Source organism: Mobula hypostoma, chromosome 6 (genome assembly GCF_963921235.1).
Source record: "Mobula hypostoma chromosome 6, sMobHyp1.1, whole genome shotgun sequence".
NCBI lineage: Eukaryota > Metazoa > Chordata > Chondrichthyes > Myliobatiformes > Myliobatidae > Mobula > Mobula hypostoma.
This window is the reverse complement of record NC_086102.1, coordinates 131,537,730-131,560,490: the sequence shown is the minus strand read 5'-3', so window position 1 is coordinate 131,560,490 and position 22,761 is coordinate 131,537,730. Positions and strand designations below refer to the sequence as shown.

The 22,761-nt window shown below is 40.0% G+C and overlaps 1 protein-coding gene across 2 annotated transcripts in view; it reads left to right on the top strand.

Annotated features, from left to right (window-relative positions):
- The window catches only part of agap1 (ArfGAP with GTPase domain, ankyrin repeat and PH domain 1), a 683,413-nt gene that overhangs the window by 80,323 nt on the left and 580,329 nt on the right, over positions 1-22,761 (top strand). The gene's annotated exons all lie outside the window — the stretch shown is intronic.

Sequence of the window (22,761 nt, the reverse complement as noted above, 5' to 3'; positions counted from 1 at the left end):
GAAATACAATATATTAAAAAGTGGGGTAGAGTCCAAGGGTTAAATGCCCATTTAGGAATCAGATGGCAGAGGGGAAGAAGCTGTTACTGAATTGCTGAGTGTGTGCCTTCAGGATTCTGTACCTCCTACCCAATGGCAACAGCAAGAAAAGGGCATGCCTTGGGTGCTGGATGTCCTTAATAATGGATGCTGCCTTTCTGAGACACCGCTCCTTGAAGACGTCCTGGGTACTTTGGTACTTTGTAGGCGAGTACCCAAGATGGAGCCAACTAAATTTACAATCCTCTGCAGCTTCTTTCGGTCCTGTGCAGTACCCCCCTCCCTACCAGACAGTAATGCACGGTACATCTATAGAAGTTTTTGAGTGTATTTGTTGACATACCAAATCTCTTCAAACTCTGCTAAAACCAGCTAAAATGCTCTCCATGGTACATCTGTAGAAATTTGTTTGTCTCTGGTGACATACCAATTCTCCTCAAACTCCGAATGAAATATAGCCACTGGTGTGCCTTCTTCGTAATTGCATCATTTGCAGAGGTTATTCTTATTATACCAGCTGAGGAAATTTAACCAGTGGGTATCCTGATAAACTTTTACTCAGCCATCACTGGGAGTGTTGTGACCACCTCTATCACCGTTTGGTTTCCCGCTGCCTCCTCCCTCTCCAAGTCCAGGTTGCAACAAGTGGTCCACTTAGCAGAGAAGATCATTGGCTATCAGCTACTGTCATTAAAAGATTTGTTCATCACCCAAGGCAAAGAAAAGAGCTGAAAAAAATTACTGCATACTCCAACCATCCTAGCAGTCACCTATTCACTGAATTACCAACAGGGAGATGCTACAAGTCCACTACACATCATTACTGAAGCTTCTTTCCTGTAGCTATCCAGCTTCTCAACAAAACTCAAATGAGAGAATCTGCAGATGCTAGAAATCCAGGCACACACACAAAATGTGCTTCTTAACAAAACTCGCTCCAACTGTCTTTGTCTACTTCTGTTAAATGGTCTTTCCTGCTCTTAGTTCTGTTGATAATTATTTGGTCTGTTCAGATATTCTCACTTATATGAGTTTGATTATTGACATTTGCATATGTGACCATTCTGTTAGTTGTTTGTTGCTCATGGCTGTTTACACTATTGTCTTGTAAATTGTTGGTTGTTACTATGTTGTCTATTATGACATTGTTGTGTGTTTTATGCTTGGCACTGAACCACAATCAATTCTAGTATGTTTCACATACTAGCAATTAACCTTGTACCTCCCCCTTCAAGTTCAGCCTTTCAAAATATATCACTTCACACTTTTTTTCTGGATTGAATTCCACCTGCCACTTCTCCAGCTAACTCTGCAACCTGTTGATATCATGTTGTAACCTACAACAAACAAGCTTCTCCACTATCCACAACACTTCCACCTTTTGTGTCATTTGCAGACCTAATCCAATCCTCAACTTCCTCATCTACATCATTTATAAACATCATAAAGCGCACATCCCAGAACAAAACCCTTTGGAACGCCAATAGTTACCTACCTCTAGGTAGAATATGCTGCTCCTCCTACCACTCTCTCCCTTCTGTGGAATAGTAAATAGCCAATTCCAAATCTACACAGCCAGGTTACCATGGATCTCAATGCCTTATGACATTCTAGATGAGTCTGCCTTGAGGAACCTTGTCAAACGCCATACTCAAATTCATATACACTGCTTCCATCACTCTACCTTCATCAATTTGTTTTGTTGTCACCTCCAAAAACTCGTGAGGCATGACCTGCTTCTCACAAAGCCTGCAGGTTACTGAGAAATCACATTTCTCAACAAACAAACATGCTGTGGAATTACAGAATGATTACACTTTGCTTTCTGAGCAAGTAAAACAAGATTACAGGTCACAGACAGACTGCTTTGTAAATCAATTTCTGATGGATAGCTTTCCACTTAATAGCCAGCAACTCTGAGTATGACTTGGGAAATAATTTTGTATTTGATGACTTGTTCTGGTTAAGGATGAGTGAGTGCTGAATCTTGGGAATTTTTTTTAATCTCAGAAGGCTGTGGTGTTTTTATCTCAGAAGATGTTTGAATAAACATCTTTAAGTTTATTCAAATCCAAAATAGATTTCTGAATATTAAGGGAATTGAACGATATGTGAATACTGTAGGAAAAGGCAGGTGCAGTAGAAGACTTGACTTTATTGTCACCAAACAATTGATACTAGAGCGTACAATCATCACAGCGATATTTGATTCTGCGCTACGCACTCCCTGGAGAACAAATCAATAGTAAATATTAAAAATTTATTTATCATAAATAGAAAAGGGGAAGTAAAGTCGTGCAAAAAAACTGAGAGGTAGGTCCGGATATTTGGAGGGTATAGCCCAGATCTGGGTCAGGATCCGTTGAGCAGTTTTATCACAGTTGGAAAGAAACTGTTCCCAAATCTGGCCGTACGAGTCTTCAAGCTCCTGAGCCTTCTCCCGGAGGGAAGAGGGACGAAAAGTGTGTTGGCTGGGTGGGTCGTGTCCTTGATTATCCTGGCAGCACTGCTCCGACAGCGTGCAGTGTAAAGTGAGTCCAAGGACAGAAGATTCCAAGGACCAGCAATGATCTCAATAAATAACATGGACAGACAGGGGTAGGTGACCAATTCCTATAAATATGAACAGATTTATGTGTGGCCGTGGCATAACTTCTACCTACTAATGACTGACTCCTGATGGCCTAATGGGTTTCTGTACAATGTGATATGCTATTGGCCTCTCCATTCCCTGAAGTCTTTAATTTACTTTGAAGCCACTCATGTTATCATAATTAAATGGTGGTTTTATGAATTATCCTTTGCCACTGAATTAGAAGTCAGAAGTGTGAAAATGGAATGAGTTTGTAGCTGCCGACATTATCTTGCACTCTTTCTCTTATTTTTAATTCTACAGGTGAGTTCTGTAGCTGGCACGCTGCTGCTATTTTCCATTGTATAGTTACTATTCCTGTAGATTTTCCCATTGCTTGTACATTGAGTACCTTGCCTGTCTGCAGACCAGGTACTCTAAATCGCTGTTCCCATTACACTCAGGCTCCTACTTGTCATTCCCTATCTCTTCTTTTCCCTCTTATGTAAATTTTAGTGATCATGTACACCCAGAGACCACATTATTTTCTATCTTCTGTACCTAATAAAGAGGCCATTGAGTGTCTGTTCATGTTCTCCTACTGCTGTAGCCCATCCACTTCAAAGTTCAATTTATTGTGCATTCAGAGATGCTCTTCTGCACACCACTGTTGTACCACGTGGTTATGAGTTACTGTCACCTTCCCGTCATCTGGAGCCAGTCTGACCATTCTTCTCTGACCTCTTCATTAACAAGGCATTTTCACTGACAGAACTGCTACTTACTAGAAGTTCTTTTCTCTGTAAACTCTAGAAACTGTTGTGCATGGAAATTCCAGGAAATCAGCAGTTTCTGAGATATTCAGACCACCCCCTCTGGCACCAGCAATCATTCCACAGTCAAAGTCACTTAGATCATATTTCTTTCCCATTCTGATGTTTGGCCTGAACAACAAGTGAACCGCTTGATCATGTCTGCGTGCTTTTAAGCATTGAGTTGCTGCCAGCAGATTGGCTGATACTTGGATTAATGAGCAGGTGTACAGGTGTGCCTGATAAAATGGCCACTGAGTGTATGTCTGAAGCTAAACATTCCTTCAACTTTTCTTTGGAAATGAATTACACACTTATTTATGTGCTCATTAATGACATTTAAATAAAAGTCACAGACTGCAACAAGATTGACATGCTCTTTGCAGCAGGCAGGGAGTTTGCAGAAGTTCATATTTCCTCTCCCTGACCCAGGCCAGTAAGGTATAGAATTGAATGAGTTATTCTGGTCTGCTTCACTTTGTACTTCACTCGTACATTTATTTTTAAATTTAGCAGGTATTGGCTCCTCACCCCTATCCTCATCACTAAGTTGAATAACCAGCTGGCTTTATTGTTCCTTATATATGTAGAAAGTAATCCTGCACTTGCCTGCTGGTTTCCTCCTCCTTTTCTGTGCTCCAGTTGCTAGGTCCATTAGTATTTTCACATCTTTGTTATTATCTGCACCCTGTGGAAATAAAGTAAGATATTGTGTTTAGATATTGTGATTGATGTGCTTGCTCTTATAGAAGCAAATAGTTATTCTATGTGTTATTTACTTAATTGAGAAAATGAAACTATTTCTTAGTCTTCCAAATGGCAGTGAGTAATGGGAAGGAAAGGCAGGCAAGGATTTTATACTGCAACAGTGATAATTCATGTTCTGTTCTCAGAAATGAGCGGGGCATTTGCTAGCAGCTGGATAATCAAGGACAAAACATGCATTCAGTCTCTGTTGGAGATCTTCATGGCACTGTATAGATTTACTATTCCCAAAGTCTAATCAGCTATTCAGAGTCTACAAAAGGCACATGACTGCAGGATTCCAGCTTGATAGATGCTTTTGTGCTCTCTAAAAACATGCATGTGAATAGTGCTGTTTGGGAAGGTTTGTATTGCAAAAAAAATGGCTGATAGGTACAGAGGCACTGACCTCTCATCTAATTAGATCAGTCTTTGAGGAGAAATATTGAGGTTGCAAGGTTGTAATTTATCTATAGTTCCTTTTTGGTATAGTTTTGGTATTACTTTCTGGGCTTGTAAATTAGTGTGTTTGTAGTGACTCTTCAGTTACACATTTTATCAATGAAGCTTTAGCCATTTTTTCCTTGCTTTGTTTAAGCTTTATTTGATGTGATACTAATGTTGTTTTTGAGGACACAGAATGGTACTGTTTGATTTGTTAACTTAGTCACAGCAGTACTCCTACAGTTGCTCTTGACCTAAACACAACAAAGCTGACACAATAATTTATTACATCTACAATTCCAATTTCATAGGTTATTAAAGGCCAATAGAGTCTAAGTATAATCCATTAATTTTTATTGGCACAATTTTTGGTGGTGAAAGGGCAAGTCCACGGGAGCTTAATGAAAGCATTAAGAACTGGGTGGATAATTAGTACTTTTTACTTTTTGTGCAGTTCTAAATTGGATCTTGAATGGTGGTGTTGAACACCAGTGCAGCCAGAATCTTTGTTGACATTAGCAAACATTGCCAAGCTATGTGCATTTGGATAATGCAGGTTTATTTTAGTGAGTGAAAGCTGAAGCCTTTTTCCTGGTTAATCTTTCTTTGGACCATTTGGACATGACTTCATTCTGTGTGGGTTAAATATCATAGGAACAAAGGAAGATCATTTACTTCTCCAGAGTGATTTCCCATTGTTAGATCATGGCAGCTCATTTACCCATTGTTTCTCTGAATCCCTTAGTAGCCTTGACAAAGAAATACCTATTGATTCAATTTTGAAAATTTCAATTATCAGACTTCACTCATCACAACTCCGAACCAAGTCAAGTCACTTTTTATTGTCATTTCAACCATAACTGCTGGTACAGTACACAGTAAAAACGAGACAGCATTTTTCAGGACCATGGTGCTACGTGAAACAATACAAAAACTACACTGAAGAATGTAAAACAACACAAAAACTACACTAGATTACAGACCTACCCAGGACTGCATAAAGTGCACAAAACAGTGCAGGCATTATAATAAATAATAAACAAGACAATAGGCACTGTAGAGGGCAGTAGGTTGGTGTCAGTCCAGGCTCTGGGTATTGAGGAGTCTGATGGCTTGGGGGAAGAAACTGTTACATAGTCTGGTCGTGAGAGCCCGAATGCTTTGGTGCCTTTTGCCAGATGGCAGGAGGGAGAAGAGTTTGTATGAGGGGTGCGTGGGGTCCTTCATAATGCTGTTTGCTTTACAGATGCAGCGTGTGGTGTAAATGTCTGTAATGGCGGGAAGAGAGACCCCGATGATCTTCTCAGCTGACCTCACTATCCGCTGCAGGTTCTTGCGATCCGAGATGGTGCAATTTCCGAACCAGGCAGTGATGCAGCTGCTCAGGATGCTCTCAATACAACCTCTGTAGAATGTGGTGAGGATGGGGGGAGTGGGAGATGGACTTTTCTCAGCCTTCGCAGAAAGTAGAGACGCTGCTGGGCTTTCTTTGGGACCAGGTGAGATTCTCTGCCAGGTGAACACCAAGAAATTTGGTGCTCTTAATGATCTCTACAGAGGAGTCGTCGATGTTCAGCAGAGAGTGGTCGCTCTGTGTCCTCCTGAAGTCGACAACCATTCCTTTTGTTTTGTTCACATTCAGAGACAGGTTGTTGGCTCTGCACCAGTCCGTTAGCCGCTGCACCTCCTCTCTGTATGCTGACTCGTCGTTGTTGCTGATGAGACCCACCACGGTCGTGTCATTGGCGAACTTGATGATGTGGTTCGAGCTGTGTGTTGCAGCACAGTCGTGGGTCAGCAGAGTGAACAGCAGTGGACTGAGTACGCAGCCCTGGGGGGCCCCCGTGCTCAGTGTGATGGTGTTGGAGATGCTGCTTCCAATCCGGACTGACTGAAGTCTCCCAGTCAGGAAGTCTATGATCCAGTTGCAGAGGGAGGTGTTCAGGCCCAGTAGGCTCAGCTTTCCAATCAGTTTCTGAGGAATGATTGTGTTGAATGCTGAACTGAAGTCTATTAACAGCATTCGAACATACGTGTCTTTTTTGTCCAGGTGGGTCAGGGCCAGGTGGAGGGTGATGGGATGGCGTCGTCTGTTGAACGGTTGGGATGGTATGTGAACTGCAGGGGTCCAGTGAGGAACCGATTCCATAATCTAAAGACTACTTTCAAGAACTCTATAACTCAAGGTTCTCTGTAATTTTTTTTATTTACACAATTTATCTTCGTTTGCAAATTGGCTATTTGTCTGACTTTGTCTATGCATAGTTCTTCATAAATTCTATTGTATTTTTCCTGCAAATGCCTGCAAAAAAAAATCATAAAGTATATGGTAATATATGTGCTTTGATAGCACATAAGAACATAAGTCCATTTTATGTTCATGGTGATAAAATGGGCAAACTTTTGGCTAATCAACTTAAAACTTTAACAGTTAAATGTCAAATTAAGGAAATCTCCAAAGCGAATGGTGGTATAACTTCTGATCAATTAGAAATACACGATACTTTTAGAGAATTTTACTCTAAATTGTATAGTTCCGATTCCCCAAAGCCAATTTTGCTATGAATAATTTTCTAGATCGTTTAAACATTCCCTCACTTTCTGAGGTTAATTGAAAATGGTTAGATCAACTTTTTTCTTCTGAGGAAATTGCCTGGGTTGTCCATTCTCTGAGTTTGGGGAAGGCTCCCGGTCCTGACGGATTTTCTGGAGAGTTCTACAAGGCTTTTGCTCCTTTGCTTATTCCTCACTTACTTTCTGTCCTTTCTGACTCTTTTAAATTAGGTAGGTTGCCACAATCTTTTTATGACGCCTCTATTTCACTTGCTGTCAAAAAGAATAAAGATCCAACTGATTGCTCTTCCTACAGACCTATTTCTTTACTTAATGTTGATACTAAAATTTTCTCTAAATTTTTGGCTCATAGAATGGAAAACATTCTGCCTTTTATTATCTCTGATGACCAGACCGGATTTATTAAAAATTGTTATTCTCATTTTAACATTCGTCGTTTACTGAATGTTATTTATTCTCCTTCTAAAGAAACTTCGGAATGCTTGATTTCTTTGGATGCTGAGAAAGCCTTTGACCAGGCTGAATGGAATTATTTATTTAAAATATTAGAAAAATTTAAATTTGGGTCCAATTTTATTCAATGGATAAAATTACTTTATTCATTTCCCACTGCACAGGTTCTTACTAACTCTGAGTTCTAAACCATTTAATCTCCAACGTGGAGCCAAACAAGGATGTCCTTTGAGTCCTTTGCTTTTTGATTTGGCTTTAGAGCCTTTAGCCATCGCGTTTCATGAATCCGTTGACATCTCGGGTATTTTAAGGAGGGGTATCACTCATAAGGTGTTGCTTTATGCTGACGACCTTTTGCTGTACATCTCTAATGTGGAGTCCTCTCTACCTTCAATACTCTCTTTACTTTCTGAATTTAGTCAGTTCTCAGGATATAAACTTAATCTTCATAGGAGTGAACTTTTTCCTTTGAATAATTTGGTATCAGTCAACTCTGACCTTCCTTTTAAAATTGTAAGAGATCAATTTACTTATTTGGGTATAACAATTACTAGGAATTATAAATTTCTTTTTAAAGAAAACTTTATCACTCTTTTGGATTATGTTAAGAAGCTACTCTGAAATTGATCTCCCCCTTCTTTATTGCTGATTGGATGTATTAATTCTATTAAAATGAATATTTTGCCTAAATTTTTATATTTATTTCAAGCCCTACCTGTTTTTATTCCTAAATCCTTTTTTGACTCTTTAGATTCGATTATATCTTCTTACTTATGGAAGAATACCGCCCCCCCCATTAAACAAAGTTCATCTTCAGAAAACTAAAAAAAAATGGGGGAATAGCCCTACCCAATTTTAGGTTTTACTGCTGGGCAGTCAACATACGCTACCTTATGTTTTGGTTATACTACATTAATTGTGAAGACTATCCGGTTTGGGTTTCTTCAGAAGTTAATTCTGTTAAAAAATTTTCTATTATTTCTCTTCTTGGTTCTTCAGTTCCTCTATCCTTAAGTAATTTAACTGATAATTATGTAGTTAAACATTCTTTGAGGATTTGGTTACAATTTAGAAAATTCTTTGGGTTACTTGGTTTTTCACTCTATAGTTCAATTTTTTTTTCCTAATTTTTTTAAAACCACCTTTGACTGATGTTTTTAAAGAGTGGAATAGACTAGGTATTAAATGTTTTCAGGATCTGTTTGTTGGAGATGGTCTTTCCTCATTTGATCAACTATCTATTAAATATAATCTTCGTAAAGCTCACTTTTTTAGGTATTTACAAATTAGAGACTTCTTGCGTTCTCAACTTCATAAATTTCCTAAATGTCCAGATAAGAATTTAATTGATACAATTTTTACTTTGAAACCTTTTCATAATGGATCTATTTCTAATATTTACAGTATGTTGTTGTCAATGAGAAACAGTCCGTTAGCCAAAATTAAAAACCTCTGGGAGCAAGACCTACAGATTTCAATTGATGAGGATACTTGGAATGAAATTTTTAAACTTGTTCACACCTCTTCGTTATGTGCGCATCACTCTCTTTTACAATTTAAAGTGGTTCATAGAGCCTATGACTAAAGATAAGCTCTCGCGTTTTTACTCAGATTTTTCTCCATACTGTAATAGGTGTAATGTCGAAGAGGCCTCTCTAATTCATATGTTTTGGGTATAACAATTACTAGGAATTAATATGTCCTGCCGCGGCTTGATAAATTTTGGAAAGAAGTACTTCAAACTTTCTCGGAGCTTTTTAAAGTAAACTTTCAATCCAATCCTCTGACTGCCTTGTTTGGCATTGTTGGAGGAAGTGATTTTACTCTTAAGCTGAATTATTTGCATATTTTGGCTTTTATTGCTCTTTTAGCCAGAAGAGTTTTGTTGCTTAAATGGGAAGATGCCACTCCGCCTACTCATGCCCATTGGTTGATTGATGTTATGTCATGTTTAAATCTAGAGAAGATTAGGTGTTCTATTTCTATACCTAGACAAGATTTTTTTCACATTATGGGGACCTTTTTGGAACTATTTTCACAATTTTTGACTTGTTCAGCAATGATGATGGCTATTATATGTTTGAATTTATGACTATATGTCAGAGATCTTTTTTCTTTTCTTTTAACCAAACAGCTGGTTTTTTTTCTCTTTTTTGTTATGGGGTTTGGATTTTGCTTTAGATTAGAATAAAATATACCTTTTCAATATTATGGTTAATTTACTATACATAGTTATAGAAACATAGAAACATAGAAAATAGGTGCAGGAGTAGGCCATTCGGCCCTTCGAGCCTGCACCGCCATTTATTATGATCATGGCTGATCATCCAACTCAGAACCCAGCCTTCCCTCCATACCCCCTGACCCCTGTAGCCACAAGGGCCATATCTAACTTCCTTTTAAACATAGCTAATGAACTGGCCTCAACAGTTTGCTGTGGCAGAGAATTCCACAGATTCACCACTCTCTGTGTGAAGAAGTTTTTCCTAACCTCGGTCCTAAAAGGCTTCCCCTCTATCCTCAAACTGTGACCCCTCGTTCTAGACCTCCCCAACATCGGGAACAATCTTCCCGCATCTAGCCTGTCCAATCCCTTTAGGATCTTATACGTTTCAATCAGATCCCCCCTCAATCTTCTAAATTCCAACGAGTACAAGCCCAGTTCATCCAGTCTTTCTTCATATGAAAGACCTGCCATCCCAGGAATCAATCTGGTGAACCTTCTTTGTACTCCCTCTATGGCAAGGATGTCTTTCCTCAGATTAGGGGACCAAAACTGCACACAGTACTCCAGGTGTCTTGACTTTCACAGTCATAGTCATACTTTATTGATCCTGGGGGAAATTGATTTTCATTACAGTTGCTCCATAAATAATTAAATAGTAATATGTAAATTATGCCAGGAAATAAGTCCAGGACCAGCCTATTGGCTCAGGGTGTCTGACCCTCCAAGGGAGGAATTGTAAAGTTTGATGGCCACAGGCATGAATGACTTCCTATGACGCTCTGTGTTGCATCTCGGAGGAATGAGTCTCTGGCTGAATGTACTCCTGTGCCCAACCAGTACATTATGTAGTGGATGGGAGACATTGTCCAAGATGGCATGCAACTTGGACAGCATCCTCTTTTCAGACACCACTGTCAGAGAGTCCAGTTCCATCCCCACAACATCACTGGCCTTACGAATGAGTTTGTTGATTCTGTTGGTGTCTGCTACCCTCAGCCTGCTGCCCCAGCACACAACAGCAAACATGATCGCACTGGCCACCACAGACTCGTAGATCATCCTCAGCATTGTCTGACAGATGTTAAAGGACCTCAGTCTCCTCAGGAAATAGAGATAGCTCTGACCCTTCTTGTAGACAGCCTCAGTGTTCTTTGACCAGTCCCAGTGTTCTTTGACCAGTCCAGTTTATTGTCAATTCGTATCCCCAATTCGTATTTCTACTTCTATCTTGCGTATCCCTTTCAACATTTTGTATGTTTCTGTAAGATCCCCTCTCATTCTTCTGAATGCCAGAGAGTATAGTCCCAGGCGACTCAATCTCTCCTCATAGGTTAACCCCTTCATCCCTGGAATCAACCTGGTGAACCTCCTCTGCACTGCCTCCAAAGCCAGTATATCCTTCCTCAAGTATGGAGACCAGAACTGCACACAGTACTCCAGGTGCGGCCTCACCAGTACCCTGTATAGTTGCAGCATGACCTCCCTGCTCTTGAATTCAATCCCTCTAGCAATGAAGGCCAGCATTCTGTTTGCCTTCTTAATAACCTGTTGTACATGTGAGCCAACTTTTTGCAATTCGTGAACAAGCACTCCCAAGTCCCTCTGCAGAACAGCATGCTGCAATCTTTCATCATTTTAAATAATAATCTGCTCTTTTATTATTCCTTCCAAAGTGGATGATCTATTTACCAATGTTGTATTCCATCTGCCAGACGTTGGCCCAATCACTAAACCTATCTATATCCCTCTGCAGACTCTCCACATCCTCTGTACAATTTGCTTTTCTACTCAGTGTCATCAGCAAATTTTTCTACGCTACACTCAGTCCCTTCTTCCAAATCATCAATGTAAATGGTATACAGCTGCGAGCCCAGCACCGACCCCTGCGGCACCCCACTCACCACTGACTGCCAACCGGAGAAACATCCATTTATACCAGCTCTCTGCCTTCTATTGGTTAACCAATCCACTGTCCATGCGAATACACTTCCTCCGACTCTATGTATCCGTATCTTATTTATAAGTCTCTTGTGCGGCATCTTATCGAATGCCTTCTGGAAATCCAAGTATACAACATCCACCTGTCCCCTCTATCCACTGCACTCATTATGTCCTCAAAGAACTCCAGTAAGTTTGTCAAACAGGACCTGCCCTTTCTGAATCCATGCTGTGTCTATCTGATGGAACCACTCCTTTCTAAATGTTTCGCTATTTCTTCTGTAATGACAGCTTCAAGCATTTTCCCGACTACAGATGTTAAGCTAACTGGCCTATTGCTGCCCATCTTTTGCCTACGTCCTTTTTTAACAAGTGATGTGACATTAGCTGTCTTCCAATCCGCCGGGACCTGCCCAGAGTCTAGAGAGTTTTGATAAATGATTACCAACGCGTCTACTTAACCTCCGCCAATTCCTTCAGCACCCTGGGATGCATCCCATCAGGACCAGGGGACTTATCTACCTTCAGGCCCTCTAGTTTGTTCATCACTATCTCTGTAGTGACAGTGATTTTACCATTTCGTCCATAACATCCTTCTTTGGCATATTAGATGTGTCCTCCACCATGAAGACTGACACAAAATAGTCGTTCAATGCCTCAGCCATTTCCTTATCACCCAATATCAGTTTCCCCTTCTCGTCTTCCAAGGGACCCATGTTGACTTTAGCCACCTTCTTCTGCTTTATATACTTGTAAAATCTTTTGTTATCTGTTTTTATATTTTGTGCTAATTTACTTTCATACTCTATCTTCCCTTTCCCTATTTCTTGTTCATTTGTTCTCTGTTGCTTTTTAAAGTTTTCCCAATCCTCCAGTCTCCCACTACTCTTTGCGACTTTGTACACGTGAGCTTTTAATTTGGTACTGTCTTTTATTTCTTTAGTTATCCAAGGCTGGCTCTCCCCACACTTACTGTCCTTACTTTTGACTGGAAGATATATAGTAATTTGACTTTGACTCCTTAAGCATTTTGGAATAGAGTTTCAAATTTCCTATACAAATTGGGGAAAATTGCTGAGGATTTCACTTCAAACCAACCAAATTCTAATGCTAAAAGTCTACTTTCTTAGTTACTGCTAGAGGTGTTAATTTCGTTTTCCTGTCACGTACCTTCATTATTTAAAAAACCTTGATCAAGTTACCTGTCGTATTTCTGGACACATGTGAAAGCAAACTAATTTAATAACTGGTTTTAATAATTTAATCCTTTAAGCCTCATTGAAGCTGCACTATACATTTTGCCTGAAGTGTGGCGTTCCTAAATACAATTCTAAAAATTTTAAAATTTGTTTTGCAGAAGGAGACCAGTGTATTTGTGCTCATGAAATCCATTCTTTGTGATCACACCAAGGCTTTATACAACTGAAGATGAATCCTACTTTATTATTTGCCCTCAAGATGAAGGATACCATTCCATGAGTCTTTTGTATTGTTGCATTATCTTTGAGGAATTTTGCATATGGACATGTAAATCTCTTTGCTGTTCCGTGACTCCCAGTGTTTTGGTTTAACTGTAATATTCTAATTTTTCTGTCATCCAGACTCGATAATCTGGCACTAAGAAACATCATCATAGTGTAGCCCACTCACAGCCCATATTCTTAATAATCATTGGGCCAGGTAGATGGGGAAAGTTTAGAAGGATATGGACCAAAAGCAGACAAATGGGACTAACTCGGGGGTGGGGGTGGGGGGGGGGCTTGAAAAGTTCTGTAACTCTACCTGTACGGTAGTATTAACTGTGACACACATAAAAGTTGCTGGTGAACGCAGCAGGCCAGGCAGCATCTCTAGGAAGAGGTGCAGTCGACGTTTCAGGCCGAGACCCTTCATCACGACCTCTCCCTATAGATGCTGCCTGGCCTGCTGCGTTCACCAGCAACTTTTATGTGTGTTGCTTGAATTTCCAGCATCTGCAGAATTCCTGTTGTTTGCGTATTAACTGTGAATTAGGATTACATGTTCATAACAATATTGATATAAATTGAGGCCCTGTACAGATATATGGGGAATTTTGCTTGTTATACCTTGATACTAACCTCTGCTCTTTCTCCTACTTCCTAGAAATTTAATCCAAGTCCTTTGTAGAATTTTATTAGGAAGTCTGTGTATCATTATCCATTGCTAGTGACCTTGAAACATTCATCTTGGTTGGTAAAATTGAATCTTGCTATCTCAAGTCATTTGATACTTGTGCTCAGTCACACAGACTTGGTAATTGAAGCTAAATTGCTGTTAAACTGGCAAGCCCATAGTTTATTGGTCACTTCTTCCTCCCCCCACCCCAAATTTATGGAGTAACATTGCAGTGTATCAATTCATAAGACCAAGTCCCAAATCTACACTACCACAAACAATTCCACCTGAAGCATCTGCGCTTCGTTCCAACCGTGACTGTGTGAGAAGTATTATTTCTTGGAAATTGTTTCTAATCTAAATAACCAAAATTTCTTTCCTTAATATTTTTATATAAGGACTGATTGCATGAGTAGATAGTCTTTATTTTCTGCTCTGGTGACATATACAAAGTACCATATAGCCAGCTTTTGTTAAAAGGTCATTAATTTGAAACATTAACTTTTTCACTCTGTAGATAGTGCCTGACCTGCTGAGCATTTTTGTTTGCAACTTCTGATTTATTTTGCGAGTTCCTTAAAAGCCTTCCCTCAATGGACCCACATTCCTTTTTGTTGGTTTACTTTTACAAGAACAAATTCATAAGATTCCATTTAGTTAGCAAGTTAACTTATTTGTCAGCTGAGGAGTTTATAGTTGCAGTGTTGAGGGATTGGAAGCCTTGGGAAGCTAGCATAAGGATAATTGAACATTGTACAATATTGGATTTCTGCATTAAAAGTAATAAAATACAATAGCCCTTGTGTAATAAAGTTTCAAATATTATCTTTTGCGAGCCTGACAATTATGGGTCATCTCTAATGCTGTTGTATACTGTCCTAACAAGGAGCAGATATGAGAGGGAAATCCAGTTTGCAACATTTAGTTACGCAAACACGAGGAAATCTGCCGATGCTGCAATTTCAAGCAGCACACATAAAAGTTGCTGGGGGAATGCAGCAGGCCAGGCAGCATCTCTAGGAAGAGGTACAGTCAACGTTTCAGGCTGAGACCCTTCGTCAGGGCTAACTGAAGCAGAGCTAGTAAGAGATTTGAAAGTAGTGGGGAGGGGGAGATTCAAAATGATAGGAGAAGACAGGAGGGGCAGGGATGGCGCCTTGAGCTGAACAGTTGATTGGCAAAAGGGATATGAGAGGTTCATGGGACTGGAGGCCTAGGGAGGAAGAAAAGGGGGAGGGGGGGGAACCCAGAGGATAGGCAAAGAGTATAGTGAGAGGGACAGAGGGAGAAAAAGGAGAGAGAGAAAAAGAATATATATAATAAATAACGGATGGGGTCTGAGGGGGAGGAGGGGCATTAATGGAAGTTAGAGAAGTCAATGTTCATGCCATCAGGTTGGTGGCTACCCAAACGGAATATAAGGTGTTCCTCCAACCTGAGTGTGGCTTCATCTTGACAGTAGAGGAGGCAGTGGATAAACATATCAGAATGGGAATGGGACGTGGAATTAAAATGTGTGGCCACTGGGAGATCCTGCTTTCTCTGGCGGACAGAGCGTAGGTGTTCAGCGAAACGGTCTCCCAGTCTGCGCTGGGTCTCACCAATATTTAGAAGGCCGCATCGGGAGCACCAGACGCAGTATATCACCCCAGCCAACTCACAGGTGAAGTGTCGCCTCACCTGGAAGGACTGTTTGGGGCCCTGAATGGTGGTAAGGGAGGAAGTGTAAGGGCATGTGTAGCACTTGTTCCGCTTACAAGGATAAGTGCCGGGAGGGAGATCGGTGTGAAGGGATGAGGGGGATGAATGGACAAGGGAGTCGCGTAGGGAGCGATCCCTGCGGAAAGCAGAGGTGGGGGGAGGGAAAGATGTGCTTAGTGGTGGGATCCCGCTGGAGGTGGTGGAAGTTATGGAGAATTATATGTTGGACCCGGAGGCTGGTGGGGTGGTAGGTGAGGACAAAGGAAACCCTATTCCTAGTGGGGTGGCGGGAGGATGGGGTGAGAGCAGATGTGCGTGAAATGGGAGAGATTTTTTGGTCCTTTCTGTCAATGTCATCTCAAGGAGTTGGTCCATAAGTGATAGCCTTGCCATAAAAATGAATAGAAAAAAGAAGAGACCACCCTCAGCTGATTATTGAAACTTGAGGCAGAGAGGGAAGATGCCACAATTCCTTCTATTATGTGGGGGAGGTGTGTGGTTGTGGCTTTGTTCCATTTAACCTAGGATCTGCTGTGTTTGTACAATAATTAACATGGTAATCTGTTTACTCCATGTGCTGCTGGTAATTGTTGGGTCTGTGTGCACAAGCTGTTTCACTGAGGTGTCATTTGCCACCTTCTGTTGGGGGCTGTTATTCGAAGATAAATATAATGGTTGCAATCCAGTCAAAGGTTAAGCCCATCATATTTGTGCTGCAGCTTATTGCAAGAATTGATACAGTTTGACTGATCATTTACATATTTTCTAAGAATTGGGAAGTTGTTCTGTGATGTAGTTGAGTAGTGCTGAGTGACTAGAGGTGAATTATTCCCACTACACTGTCACAATGCCGATGGTTCAGACTGCCTGTCTTCATTTCAGAGTGATATTGTCGTGGAAGGACAATAACACTCTTTATCCTGTGTCTCTCACTCCCATATGTTTTTTTAAAATCAGGTCACCCCTCAGCCCCCTTTGACCATTAGAAATATATTTATCAAGTTAAAAAAAATTAACATTATTTTTCTGGTATAATTGTGTGCGAATTAGAGGACATTTGCCTGTCAGAAGAATGGCTGGTTTCCATTCAGGCTGACTGGAGTCTTGCTGTGATTTGTGTTTTGCTGCAAAATTTGGCTGCTCAGAGTTATGTTTTTTTTCATTTTTTGAATGATTCTAGTATTTCAATGCAATTAATATTTATTTAAAACCATTTGTTTAGAGTTTTATTGATCTGACTCGCGGAGAAAAGCAATTCACAGTCTGGTGTTGCCCTTTGAGAGAAAGTTGGGGGTCACAAGGAAACTCTTCTAGCTGACCAATCAGACCACCAAGGCCAGAGACTGGACAGAGGAATAATGTGTAGCCATACTGATAGGAGGCGCCAACTTGTTCGGACTGTCTGGTCCATCTTAAAAGGTACTTCATACGGTCAAAGGGGGCTCCGTCTTGGGTACTAACCTCTGTAGTATCCAAGGCTTCTTCAAGATGTGGTGCCTCAGAAAGGACCTCCATCACCCAGGACATGCCTTCTTCTCATTGTTACCATCAGGAGGCCTGAAGACTCTCACTCAGCGATTCAGGAACAACTTCTTCCCCTCTGCCATCCGATTTCTAACCCATGAACACCACCTCACGTTTTGTAATATATATTATTTCTGTTTTGCACCATTTTTGATGTAACTATTTAATATACATATATATACTTCAATTTTTTTTCTTTATCATGTACTGCTGCAGCTAAGTTAACAAATTTCACAACACATGCTGGTGATAATAAACCTGATTCTGATTCTATTTAGTTTAATGCTTGTAAAAGTTTGTCAACCCTTTTATTTCGACACTTCTTTGCATGAAGCAGTATTTGAGTTTGCTTTTTTCCTTTGAAATGTCAAAAATTGTCATCCATCTGTCTCTTTCTTGATTACATTACTTTATGTAAAATAGACAGGGGTTTGTAAGCCTCCCAAGGACGAACAGCCCCCTGAGGCTTGCAGGCTTGGTGCCAAGGCAAGAGATCACAATAAAGACCTGAAGAAATGAATGAGATAGATCGCTTTTTTTCCCAGTAGCTATCTTAAAGTAAAAAAAAAACTGAGAACTCAATGGAGCTGATTTAAAATGGAACCTATTGTGCGGCATCTTTGTATAAATGACTTTCTTGTGCGTTCAACTCCCACACTTTTTTTTCCCAAGAGTTCTGATGTGAGAGTGAGCTTCCTCTCAAGCACTGACCAGTGAATTCTGTAGGTGCTAACATATATCTGGGGCTCTTGAAGTTGGGATCAAATTGTGTAATCCTGTGAACCTTGATTAAAAATGTTTTTCCTCTGATTACTGGGTGTGAGAAGGAAAGCTGGCTTGGCTAATCTTGCTGATGGAAGGAAGCATTTAAAAAAAACAGCTGGCCTATTTATTAGAAGGGAGAAAATAGCGGTTATGAAATTTACTCCCCAATATTGTATGCAAGATTAAAGGGAACTGTTTCTCCTTAAAAATAGGGAAGGGTTAAAATGAAATATTTATAATATAAGAAACAGTAGTTTTGTTGTACTCTGTGGTAGGAAACGCCGTTGAAAAAATCGTACAAGCGTATTCTCCCCACAGGTTTCAGTCTGGTCTGTGCTGCTATGCGATATTCCTGGTAGAGAACTGGCGTACTCAAATGAGGAAGTAAAGAGGGAAGGAATAATCTGTACTTGGTGTCCTTGTCTCGGAATCACTGGCTTTTTGTTGAAGGCAGTTGTTGCCAAGAACATAAGAAATCTTTAATTTTAAAATAAAATAACTATTTACTTGTTGAAGAATCCCTCTTCAGTTGGCATTAGCACTGGAGAATTAGGATTGCAGTTATTTGATGCCAATAGACAATAGGTGCAGGAGTAGGCTATTCGGCCTTTCGAGCCAGCACCACCATTCACTGTGATCATCCACAATCAGTATCCAATTCCTGCCTTATCCCCATAACCTTTGATTCCGCCATCTCTTTCTTGAAAGCATCCAGAGACTTGGCCTCCACTGCCTTCTGGGGCAGAGCATTCCACATATCCACCACTCTCTGGGTGAAAAAGTTTTGCCTCAACATTCTTATTCTTAAACTATGGCCTCTGGTTCTGGACTCACCCATCACCGGGAACATGCTTCCTGCCTCCAGCGTGTCCAATCCCTTAATAATCTTATATGTTTCAATCAGATCCCCTCTCATTCTTCTTAATTCCGGTGTATATAAACCCAGTCGCTCCGATCTTTCAACATTTGGCAGTCCTGCCATTCCAGGAATTAACCTTGTGAACCTACGCTGCACTCCCTCAATAGCAAGAATGTCCTTCCTCAAATTTGGAGACCAAAACTGCACATAATACTCCAGGTGTGGTCTCATCAGGGCCCTGTACAGCTGCAGAAGGACCTCTTTGCTCCTATACTCAATCGCCCTTGTTATGAATGGTTTCAGGCACTGATAATGATTTCTGACCATTCCAGTGAACAGGATACAAAGAGTGTCCTGAGTCTTGGAATCGTCAAAATCAACAAAAGCGAATGAGTGTGAAGATGTCAAATGGACGTTTACATTTCTGAATCTCTGTGGTGATGCAAAGGTTAAGTATCGTTCTTGGTTGTCTTTGGCAATTCTTTGCGGTTGGGCTTTGAGGGTTCTGAGGTAACAATAGAGGTCAATACAGAAACCATGGGGATGGGTGGGTGGGTACTTTGTAACATGGTGAACTCCTTCCACTGTTCATGCAGTTCATCACTGTGCTCCTGATGCAAGCGCTCAAGGTTTCTAATAATCTCACTCTGCGTTGAGAGGTTTCAGGCCAGAAATTTCCAGCATGTGGTGCGGCCTAAATCATCCTTGAATCGTTTTGTGTGCCCACCTGGTAATCTATTGCTGTAATCTATATAAAAATAAAAACTTGTGTTTCCGGAGTTTTGGAGGGTTTTGCAGAAACAACGTTGTCAGAATTTTGTTATTGCCAAAGTGGTACTGTAGATGATTCCCCTCATCCACCACCCCTGTGCAGAAATTGCTGTTTCCCAGTAAGACCATTGGTTTTATACCAGGTCCGAGATCTTTATCTTCAAATGGATTAACCAAAGGCTTTGCTGGCACCTTAAAGGTGATGGTTAATATCTTCACCAATGTCTTCCTCAGCCAAGGTTAGGTTCTTAGTGAAAATCTACCCATAACCTGCTGTGGTCTCTATGTGATTCTGGATTTACCAATGTGCTTTACACTAAACAGGCCCTGCGAGGGCAATTAGGGATAGGTTTAAATCATGACAAAATGAATTTCAGTGTGGTGAAGGGAAAAGCAGAAGTTTTTCAAAGTTAATTTGTTAGATACACTGATGCATGAAACTATTCGAACATTTAGTTTCAGCAAGAAACTTGGAAGGCAGATGTGTTGGATTTCATTGCAAAGTGTGATTGGATACAGGAACTCTTGTCTCATTTGTACAGAGCTTGGTGAGAGTAGTTTGACAGGAGCAGTTTGTCCAGTGGTCTCTGTTCATAAGGAAGACTATATTTGACAAAGTGTAGTGCATCACTATAGAATTTCCCAGGTATCGTGGGGTCGTCTTATAAGGATAGGTGGGCTCTGCTGTTTGTACTTTATAGAGTTAGAAGTAATCTCTGCAAGATATATAAATTTCTCGGCATGAAGGTTCAAATAATAAATGTTGTCTATTTCCTCCCCTTCTTATTTGAGAATCAAGAATGAGAAAACATTCTCTGAGGGTAAGGTGTTGTCATTTGGGACTCAAATGTTAGGAATCTCCTCCCAAAGTATTGTGGATGTCAAATTGTAGTTTATATTTGAGGTTGTAATTGATAGTGATTTGGACTCCGAATTCAAGAATGTTGGGATCATATGGGATTATGGTCTGAGACTGAGAATTGGCTATGGATTTTCTGAATTCAGGTTTGAAAGCTTTTAATTCTTATATTAAACTGATTGTATCAGGAGAGAGAGTAGAAAATAGTTACCTTTTTACTATCAAGGGAGGAAAATTAGAACTTTTCCAGAACTACTGCTGCATATCTTTATTTTGACATGAAACTTATTTTTTGTAAACTACTGTTAAATATTCATTCTGACTTTGGAGGCAACAGTAATAACTGGAAGGAAAATCACCTTACTAAAGAGTTACCTATAGTCAGTGGTTTTAGTGACAAATGGGAAGATCGGAAGTATGAAAGACAAAGCTGAAATTCGAGTAAGGGTTTTTGAGAGCAGAGAATGCTATACTGATGAGTAGGAATTCAAAAGGAGATACTTTGCATCCCGATCAATAGCAAGTGTCCATAAAGATGAATTATTGACCTCATGACATCAGGCTGTTAAAATTAATCTCAATTATGGTTAATTTTAATGTTTCATATTGCTCTGGGGAAAAATAAATTAGGTAGTCTGTGTGTTCTCAGAAGAAAAAAGGACGTGCCAGCAATATATTTATACAGCATCTCTAATGTAGAAAAAGAGTGCTTCCTAGAAGTATATTGAAGTAAGTTTGGCACCAACCATATAAGATATTCAAAGCAGTAGCTAAGATTTGACTTAAAAAAGCCACAGAGCCTACTATAGTTTGGAGAGCAACGACTTGCAACAGGGTATTCTGCCACTTAGGTGAATTGTAAATCTGTATTTTCAGCTTCAAACACCTGCCCTGGTTTTTATAATGCATACACACTCTTCTACCGTTCTTAGTTTTGAGTTTTTCAATTGGAGAGCTGATCATCAAGCACCTCTGGGAGGAATTTATAGATTCCACTATCCTTCATGTGAAGAAATGATTTCTAACTTCTCTGAACAGATCGGTACAAATTTCGAGATTGTGTCTTTCCAGAGGGTCGCTTAAAACAAAATAAGCTTTTCTCTATCCTGCCCAGTTAAAAAAAATCAATCACTTCAATTGAATTAATCCTTTATCCTCTATATGCAAGCTTGGTGTGAAAAGACGTCAGTTTACAAATTTAACCCTTTAGTCCCAGTAACTTTCTGTTGAATCTGAGATACAGTCTGTCCGAAACACAAATCCCTATTCTTGACCTGCAGAGCCCTTTCCTTCATGTAATACTTTCGATGGGTCTAAACTGTTAGAACATACTGTAATTACAGGAAATACTTAGCAGGTTAGCCAACAAAGAGGGGGTTCTGCTCTAGCACATGTTCCTGTAAAGTGAATTAGATTTAAGTTAATTTGAATAATGGACTGTTATTTGTATTACATAGGCCCAATTGGTTATATCATGTTTTGAATTGGGAACTAGAGAACCACTTAAGCATTTTATTTTGGAAATCTACAAGCAGAAATGAGCTGTTTTGGGGAGAAAAAGCAGTTGTAGGGCAAAACTCTTTCCATGCAAGTTCCTAGCAGAAATCAGATACGATTATCTCTTAACACAGGCTTCTAGTTTCACTGCAGGAGATAACTGGAAATTGACAAGCAATCCATTCTATTGGCACTTCTGTAAGAATATTTTATTAGACAATGGGATGTCCAGCTTTTGGGTACTTTAGCCTGCAGTAACAAAATAAATTTACAAGTCCTGTGGAAAAATACAGTGGATTCCAATTAATTGGGCCATCAGTTAATTGGGGCAACCATTTATTTGAGACAGCTCTCAAAAAACAAAAACCAATAAAGAAAATATCCGGGATTTCCATCATCTATTTGGGATATTATGCAGATTAACTGGGGCAAGAGAATGTTGCTGAACAGTTTCTAACTAGTGTCAGATGTGGGCACATGCGTGTCCGCTGGACACTGCATTGTGCCCAGAGCAAACTGTTTTTAAATAGTGTCAGTTGTGTGCGCTTGTGTTCAAAAAGTGGTGATTTTTGTCATCGATAGTTGGTGAGAAATTAGCAGGAAGACAATTCAGAACTGCTCTGCACACTGCAGTTTCAGGCTTCAAAAGTTCAAAGCTCAGAATAAAGTTTATTATCAGAGGACATACATGTCACCACATACAATCCTGAGATGCGTTTTCCTGCGAGCATACTTAGCAAATCTATAGAACAGTAACTATAAACAAGATTAGTGAACAACAAACTGTGCAGACGCAAATATAAATAAATAGCAATAAATAATGAGATCATGAAATAACAAGGTAAA